Raw genomic sequence first — 9,936 nt, forward strand, 5'->3', positions numbered from 1 at the left:
TCTTCCTCCTCCTCCTCCTCCTCCTCTTCCTCCTCTCCTCCCTCCTTCTATTTCTCACCTCCTCCTCCTTTTCTTCTTTTTCTTTTCTAAGACAGGGTCTCACTCTGTTGCTCAGGCTGGAGTGCAGTGGTTCCATCACGGCTCACTGCAACCTCAAGTCACCCTGCCTGGCTAATTTGGTAATTTTTTTGTAGACACAGGTCTTGCCATGTTGCCCAGTCTGGTCTCAAACATTTGAACTCAACGGATCCTCCCATCTTTACCTCTGAAAGTGCTGGGATTACAGGTGTCAGGCATTGCACCTGGCCAATACCCTTTTTAATTTTTCAGATACTATTGGGAGAAAGGAAGGTCTCCAGTTCCCTGCATGCTGATTCTTTATCCCTATATCCTGTTGCAAAACTGTCACCAGGCCCTCCCCAATCACCTACAAAAACCATTCAGGAATGTCGCCTGTTGGGGGGAAAATCTGTATCTGTACCTATATATCTATATTTCTATGTTACCTATTTCTATGTGCATCTTCTTGCATCTACATATAAAGAAAACATATGCAAGACGACTACATTAATTACACTAGCACTTTCTTATAGGAGCTTACTCCATGTGTAGTAGGTACACTGAACAGGAAAAATGTGTGGAGAATAATCCTAAAAGCAACTTTATTTTTGTCTTCTTACTGTCTTTTTGTCCCACTGCTGAAACAGAAAAGACTTTTCATTAATCTTTGATGAAAACTCAGGCAATATCCATGACTTTTAAATTCACTCTTTGTTAATAGCAAGTGTTTGGCAACTGTAAATAGCAAACTACATCTTGATTCATGGCATGAAAGCCTCTGGTTTCTGTATTAATGGACAGTTTAATATTCATTCAAAGATAAGGCTTTTTCTGGTTTCCCCAGCTTCTCTGGGTGGGCTGCCTACTTTTAGGTAATGGATATAATCGGATTCTTTTCTCTTTCTCTTTCTTCTTTCCCTACTGACAAACTTCTCTTTCTGACCCTTCAAAGCTTTAAGAAGAAAGATAATGGGAAACTATTACTTATTTCACAGGGTTGTGGTGAGAATTGAACTGATATGCTGTATTTTATGGAATCTAAGATGCTAATGGTTAAAAACCACACCTCTATGCACCACTAAGAAAGAAAAAAAAAAACAAATCCGTTACCAGTTATACTGTGATATAATCCTAATGTTTATTTTTATCACTTCTAGTTTTTATTTTTTTATTATGGAAGAAATTCTTTTAAATTTATTTATGTAATTTTTAAACATTCTACTACATACATAAAAATGAAAGCTGCAAATGAAGTACATTTATTAACGTAGTTCTAAAATGTCTTCATATTCAGTGTAATATAACTGAATTCCTGAGACTTGGTGTCATTGATGTCTGAATTTTTCTACATACTTTCCTGTTCTGTGTCATGAAGAACATTAGTAATGGGATATTTCTTAAAATGTTCTATCACTGTTGATAGGATTTTCTTCCAAGTACCTGATATCCTTCCTATAAGTTACTTTCTTGATCTTTTCGAAAGATAGACAACAATCAGGATGCATATTCTTTCTTCAAAAGCTCCTTAAATGGTTTATTCATTGAAATGTTTAGGGAGGAAATTTTCCAGTCGTGTTATAGGAGGAGCAACCAAATAATGACATGCACAATGAACACTGTGTCAGAACTGATCAGTAGTGAATAGTAAAACTCTACTGATTGTAAGATGATCAGATTTCAGAGCTGTTACAATGTATTACAACATGCCAACTTGAAATTGAATACGACACTTGCACCTGTGTGTCTGCGGCTTCTGCAGGTCAACTAGGGTGCTACATCCAGAAGTGAACCAAACCACAGCAGTGAACAGTTCTTTGGTTTGTCCTGAAAATGAGCAGTAGATCTCCCAGCTTCCCAATTTTAGACAGATTATTTTAAGGCATTGTTAATCAACACAGGTGATAGAACATAGGACAAAACAGACAAGTCCCCGCTTTCACAGACCTTATATTCTTGAGGGATTTTAGCTTGAGGTCCTTAGTAATAGCTGTTATATGGTTTTCTGTATGACTTGGACAAGTGATTTATTTTTTCCTTGGAGTTGACCCGAGATTTGTGTGAGTCCAATTTGTGGAAAGGTGATATAATCCTGTTCTTCAGGCAATAGATACTTTGTAAATAAGTTGGTTTTCAAATTGAGGTCACCTCAGGTCACTCTTGGAAACAGGAGGGTAGAGCGAGCTCAGCACCTAGTAGCTCCCACTAATACCACATTTGGGAGATTTTGCTGCGGCAGCTGAATCAACAGCTGGGATTCTAAAATCCCTAACTTGCACATAGGATTTAGCTTTCTCACCCACAAAATTATGGTCCTATATTTACCATCTGTGTGTCACTTTTTTATTTATGAAATTATATAAAAAAAGAATTTATTGGGACAGTAAAGAAATATTTTTGAAAACAATTTAAAAGCATAAATCAGTGGCTTAGAAATGCAGTTTTTGATAAGACACCATTCATGAAGCATAACGATAAGAGCTCATTAAGAAAGAATAGGTATTGGCTAATAACTTCTGATAGGGATTATTGTTAAAAAGACTTGAGCTATTAGAAAGGCTATTCTCTTTTAATTGCTACAGAGTTCATTCAATTTTTTTATTTTTCCTAACTATACTAAGTTTAATATACAATGAAAAAATATGAAAGTTACCATTATGGAATCTTTGAATTTTTTTTTTTTTTTTTTTTTTTATGCCTGGGATTCAAAGGTTATTTGCTTTTTTGCTAGAAGGTTTGCACTGACGGAAGGGCTGCCAAAATGTAGGTCACTTTGTCAGGTACAGGACAGTTTGAGAAACAGGGGAAGCTGATTCTCTCAGGCTAATACACCCAGGTGAGATGCAAATCTCCCGCCAACTGTTCCCATTGGTATCATTAGCCCATCTCTCCATAAATAAATGCCTCGCTGAGAAAATGCTTCTAGGCATTGTGCTGCCACTTCCAAGTGATACTAGCTTGCAAAAGAGGAAAGCGTAATCAAAGAGAAAGTGTTCCCCAAACAGGCTATCACTACAGACTGGGGCATTTTCTGGTCTGGGGAAAGAAGGGCTTGACTTTTATGTGCTTCTGTAGAGTTGTATGTCAGTTCTCATACACACTCTTCTCTTGGTAAGTAATCAGAAAGTTATTTTTACATCTCTGCAGTCTAGTTGTCTTTGGTTCATGTTCATGGTATTTCATAGCTAGCAGGAACCTTAGAGATGAACTTCTTAGAGATAAGAAACATTTTCACAGTCACCTTTTTTTCTAGAGTCACATACTTATTTTTCTTATTGCAAATGACCAAGTTCAAATGGGAGTAACAGATTTTTTTTTTTTTTTATGTGAATTTGGCAAGTCATCAATTCAAATATGCTGCTTAGGATGGGAAAGAGAAAAATCATTTAGGATCCTGTTCTAAATGTTAAGTTACTCTTTTCTCCATATTTTGGATATGACTTAACATAAAGACATGTTTTCTTTATTTCAAAACAGTTTAGGTTATTAATATGATGTTATCTAAAATTTGATAATCAGAGATGATTTTGTTTGTTTTTCATAAAAGATTTCCAGTGTCAGTAATCCCATAAATGTATGGTCCTAATTTAAAATAATTATTCTGAAGTAAAAATAAGCAATTCTGTCACTATGAGGCTTTAAAGGAAAGGGCAGTGTTCCAAGCCGATTGTAAACAAATTGACCCTCTTAAGATTTTCCTTCTTACTCAAACAATGAGTAAAAACTGATTCTTTGCCAATAAGCCTCATGATTTTTTTGTGGCTAGGAAAAGCTTGCTCTTTAATGAATCATTATCCTCAGCCTTCCTGATCCAGATGAGTAAATGCAACCCTATGCCTCATGAAGAATAATTGATTTAGTTACATGGGCATAATTGTTCTATTAAGAAGAATCAGTCTGTTAAAGCTTAGGGAAATGAGTAAGTTATAGGTGAGACTGGCTAGACTTACCTTGACATAAAGACAATCAAGTGAGGAGAAATCAATTGGCATTTATTTAATACTCTACAATGTGTGAAAACTATTCCAAGAAATTTAGTTGCTTGCTTTTTTTTTTTGTCTCTCCAAAGGGAGAAACCAGGTAGTTTTAGTTAAAAATGTACATTTTACTCATAAAGGTAAAATGTGATTTCAAGGTACATGAAGCTTCTTTAGAGACAGAACTTCATTCTAATATGTATTTGATAAGTACTGCCAACACAGACTGTTTTTGTGGATAAGGCTGATTTTTTCAGGTTTTCTGATGGGCAGAGGAGCATTATCTGTCTATATATGGTATTATCCTGTGGGCAATATGATACAACTCTGATAGAACCAAAGGGTCATAGGAATATAATAATAATAATAATATATTGTTTGCTTAACTTTTTTATTGCAGTTTTTGTAAGGATTTTATTTTTCAGAGACCCTGAGAATGAGCCACTTCTATTTAATCCCTATTGCTCATATGAAAACTGAGTCTCAAAGTAACCGTAACCAGACCTAGCATTGATGCTAGGCCTTTTGGATTTTGAAAAAATCTAGATAATTCCACTTATTTTACATACATTTTATTATAAAAAATTTAAACCATGTAGATGCAAAAACTTAAAATAGAAAGTATCCTTTCTTTGCTACTAACTGTAACATTTTTCAGTTTTCTGTGAATGTTTTCCGACATAGCTCTATGTATTTAAACACAAACATGAATACATACATGCACATATGCTTTCACACACATTATGTCTGATTCATTTTTATAAATATAATAAAATAAATGATAATTTTAAGTTTTTTCTACAACTTGATTTTTTAAACTTACTAATACATGCAGAGAAACTCGTATTTAGAATAGCTATATTATTTTAAAATTACTACATAGTATTGTTGAATATAGAAAAAACATAATTTGTGTACTGTTTACATATTTTGTTGGGCATTTATATGGTTTCTAATCTAATTTATTTAAAAACAAGTGTATAGCTTGTACACATGTCTTTGTAAACATATAGGAATATTTTTAAAGAATAAATTCCTTGAAGTGATAGGCAATGAAAAATTACCTTTCATTACGGTTCCACAAATTTTTACTCAACGAATTCACCAACTGACTTTATCAAAAATAAATGTACAAATTTTTAAATTTATCTATGCAATGAAAAATAGATATCAATTTCTTAACAGAATATTATGTTTGAACATATTTTCATTTATGATTAGTGGCCACTTTTATTCTCTTCTCTGTGGGAAACCTCTAAACAAACTTTGACTGTATTTTCTATTGGATCATTTATATTTTCCTTTTGATTTTTAGGAGTAATTTATATATTGAGAATGTTAAGCTACTTTTTTTTTTCTAAATTAAAAATATTTTCTTTATTTTAACTTTTAAATTTTTATTGATAGCTTTTGTATTTTAGAAGTTTTGCATTTTTATGTAACTCTATAAGTCAATCTTTTCCTTTATGACTTCTGTGTTTTGTGTCATAATTAGAAATAATTTGTTACCTCCAAACTAATAAAAACGTATCATTAATATCTTTCATATATTACACTATTTAAGCTACTAGAATTTTTGTTAGGTAGGCATGAAGTATGGATTTCATTACTTTTTTTCTGAATAATTCTAAACATTATCTTCAAACTATTTGTTAAGTAAACTGCATACTTCTTACTAAATTCAAAGGCCAACTTAATAATGGATGAAATTCTTTTTTTTTTTTTGAGACGAGTCTCGCTCTGTCGCCCAGGCTGGAGTGCAGTGGCCGGATCTCAGCTCATTGCAAGCTCTGCCTCCCGGGTTCACTCCATTCTCCTGCCTCAGCCTCCCGAGTAGCTGGGACTACAGGCACCCGCCACCTCGCCCGGCTAGTTTTTTGTATTTTTTAGTAGAGACGGGGTTTCATCGTGTTAGCCAGGATGGTCTCGATCTCCTGACCTCGTGATCCGCCCGTCTCGGCCTCCCAAAGTGCTGGGATTACAGGCTTGAGCCACAGCGCCCGGCCTGAAATTCTTATTTATATATAATATCAGTCTGTTTCTGCAATCTCGCTTCTGCTCATTGCTTCACTTGCCTATTTCTGTTCTCAGTACCTCACCGGTTTACTCTGCCTTTCTAGAAGCTTTTACTGGAATATTCTACCACAGTTAAAAAAAAAAAAGCTATCTATTTTTGTCATTTTTTTTTCTCTTCTGTAAAGGTACTTCATTCATTAAAATCAGTTTTTCTGATTCCATTAAAACGTTGTTTTTTTTTTGTTTTTTAAGGGATGTCATTTTATTTCTAAATAAACTGGAAAGAACTGACATCTTCATGATTATTGTTATGGAAATATTAGAGGAGAAATAGACCATGTGCCTACCAATAAAAAATAAATGGAATGTTCGTGAACGGTCCCAATTATTGCTACAATAATTTTTAAAATAATTAGGCATTTATGTTTTATGTACTTTTTGATTTGAGTTTAAAATGTTTGAAATAACATTAAATATTATTATAATAATTATTACTTTTGAGACAGAGGTATCTTGCTCTATTGCCCAGGCCCTAGTGCAGTGGCGTGATCTCGACTCACTGCAACCTCCACCTCCTGGGTCCAAGTGATTCTCATGCCTCAGCCTCCTGAGTAACCGAGACTACAGGCGTGTTCCACTACACCTGGCTAAATTTTGTGTTTTTGTAGTAGAGACTGGGTTTCACCATATCGGCCAGGCTGGTCTCCAACTCCTGACCTTAAGTGATATGCTTGCATAGGCCTCCCAAAGTGCTGAGATTCCAGGTGTGAGCCACTGCACCTGGCCCATTAAATATTTTTGTTTCTTTCCTGAATTTTAACACTATTTAGAATGATTACATAGTTTTTAGCTAATACAATCTGTAGTTCAAAAATTACTTTGCGACTTATTGAGCATTTCACTTGATCAATTTTTATAAATGTTTCATGATCTCTTAAAAAGAAATGTAAATAGCATGTTATAGTAGTATCTTCTGCCATCATAATAGTATGTTCTATATGTATCATGTGTCGTACTTCTGTCATTTTTATTTTATTAGCACTTTGCTTATTTCACAGATTCTGCTTTTGTTTACTTGTTTCTTAATAAACTTTCTAAATCTGCTATCTCGACTTTCATATTAGTGCACATTTAACTTTATAAATTTATATAATATGCTTGAACATCTGTTTACTGATGCATAGACTTCAGAGAGTGTCTTCTCTTAACTGTCCACTTTGATCAATGAAAAAATAATGACCACTCCTGATTTTAGTAGTTTGGTTAGTTTTCATATATATGAAATGCTATTGAATGAATAAAAACCAAATGTAGATCTATTTTTCTATTGTTCCTTCCCCAGTGCTACTTTTCAGATAAGAATGTGGGCAAATAATGATTACAGATTCCGTCTTTGGTTTTTATTGTTTTTGCTAAACATTTTATCCTGAGATACAGATGGTCAATTCGATAGCTCATGATCTTAAAAATGTCTTTGTATTCTGTCTTTTTTTTTTCATTTCCATTCTTTAGCCTCTTTGACTGCATCATTCCTTCAGGCAGAAGGTGCAAAAGATAGCAAAACTTGAGGCCTTCGACCAAGGACGTACCAGGAGAGGACATGGGAAATGGATTGTTCCTTGAACATTTTCCCTGGGCCATTCTCTTCCTTTTTTATTTTTGTTCTGGTTACATGGGGCTTTCAAGACTCAGACAATTGTTTTTTTTTTTATTTTTTACTTTAACTTTTTTAGTATTTCAAGTGGTTTTATTATGAAAATTTTAGATGTATACAAAATATGAGAAATTATATAATTCATCCCCAGATTTGCATCATCCAGCTTCCATAATTATTAATTCTGTCTAATTATTTTATCTATACTACCATGCTATTTCTCTTTCTTTCTCCTGGATTAGTTTGGAGAAAACACCAGATATCATATCACTTTTAAGTATTTTGAATATATCTCTAAAAGATAATTCATTTAAAAATATTACCCCTATTATGACATGCAGAATACTGACAAAAATTCCGTAATTTTTTGGATATACAAAAATTGTTTAAATTTTCACAATTCTCAGTCTTTTTGAGAAATTAATTATTCAAATCAGGTGCCTGACCAATTCTATATATAGCAATTAATGAACATATTTCTTAAGTTTCTATTAATCTTTAGCTCCTATCTCCAACTCACTGTTTTGTGTTTTTTTTTTTTTTTTTCAATTATTTGTTGAAAAAATCTTCAAGGTTGTGTTATAGTTTCCCCTAGTCTATATTTTGCTGATTGCATTATTTTTTGTTTGTTTGTTTTGTTTGGTTTTTTGGGACAGATTCTCACTCTGTTGCCCAGGCTAACCTCCTCCTCCCAGGTTCAAGTGATCCTCCTGCCTCAACCTCCCGAGTAGCTGGGATTGCAGGCATGCACCACCACGTTAGGCTAATTTTTGTATTCTCAGCAGAGATGGGGTTTCACCATGTTGGCCAGGCTGGTCTCAATCTCCTGATCTCAAGTGATATGCCTGCCTTGGCCTCCCAAAGTGCTGGGATTACAGGTGTGAGCCACCGTGCCCTGATCTCATTCTTGTGATATTTCGGAATGGGTCCACTGCTCCTTTTCTCATAAATTGATCAGACTGAGGCTTGAATTTTTTTAGCAAAAATATTTGACAGCTACTATTATATTTCCAGTAAAAGGCCCTTAATATCTGTTTCTCTTTTTGTGAATTTAGTAGCCATTGATGATTACTGCTAGATCCATTATTTCATAAAGGGTTATAAAAGGGTGGTATTATAATTAAATAACTTTAATTATTATCTGAACTACTTTGATGAATAAAAAATTATCTTCCATCAAATACTTGTTTTGCTGAGTTCAGAGCATATAGGATAGAACTGCAATATAAATGTATTGGTAATTTTCTTATTTACCAGTATTCAAAATAATGAGGTGGCTCCCAGTATCCTTGCAGATTGATCAATTTTGTTTCGTAAAAATATATGTTATTAAGAGCTTATGGATTTTAAACACCTAATTTGTCTTAACTAAGTAAAATTGTAATTCTTATTGGTGTTCTAACTTTCCCAGCTTTGGATAGTGTGAGTTTCTCTCAGTTGGCTCCTGAGTCCTTTTTATTATAATCACAGCAGTCTTTGCATTCTTACTATCTGGTTTGACAATATGTTCTAGATGCAACATGTATATTTGCTGTCCCAGCTTGAAATGTAAAATTTTTTTAAGAACCCTAGTTCCTTTGTGAGAAATGCTATTTGGAGACAAAAATCTGGGTGAAAGAATTCTTGTTTCTGCTGCCCAGGAACAATAAGTACTGCTCAGTTCACGCTTTTAGTGAACAGAAGTATCACATATTTAAAAAATACATACAATATACCATATATTCATGCTTATACTCCAAGTCAAATTTAGCAAATTCAGGAATTCAGGATTTTTTTCTTAACCAAATTCCTCTCACATGTGTGTCTCCTTTTTCTCATGTTCAAAATTCCAATTCTTAATGACATCATTATTATTTATTTGCTTTGTCCTGTGTAGCACATTCAGGAAAACCATAGTAGCACTCAAAAGTATGATTACTGAAAACAATTTGAGGACTTTTCCTTTTCTAATTTTTTTCTTAGTGTATATCACATTGGGAATAAACAACCAGTATACTCTGTTTTAACACTCACTTGAAATAAATATCTCCTCCCAATGTAGTTATTTTAATTAATTCTATGCAAACTGTGCCTATTTTTTATTGTTAGAATTTTAAAATTTAAAAACAATTTCTCTTGGCAATGCGGGCTCTTTTTTGGTTCCATATGAACTTTAAAGCCGTTTTTTTCCAATTCTGTGAAGAAACTCATTGGTAGCTTGATGGGGATGGCATTGAATCTATAAATAACCTT

Source organism: Colobus angolensis, unplaced genomic scaffold (genome assembly GCF_000951035.1).
Source record: "Colobus angolensis palliatus isolate OR3802 unplaced genomic scaffold, Cang.pa_1.0 Scaffold297, whole genome shotgun sequence".
Lineage (NCBI taxonomy): Eukaryota > Metazoa > Chordata > Mammalia > Primates > Cercopithecidae > Colobus > Colobus angolensis.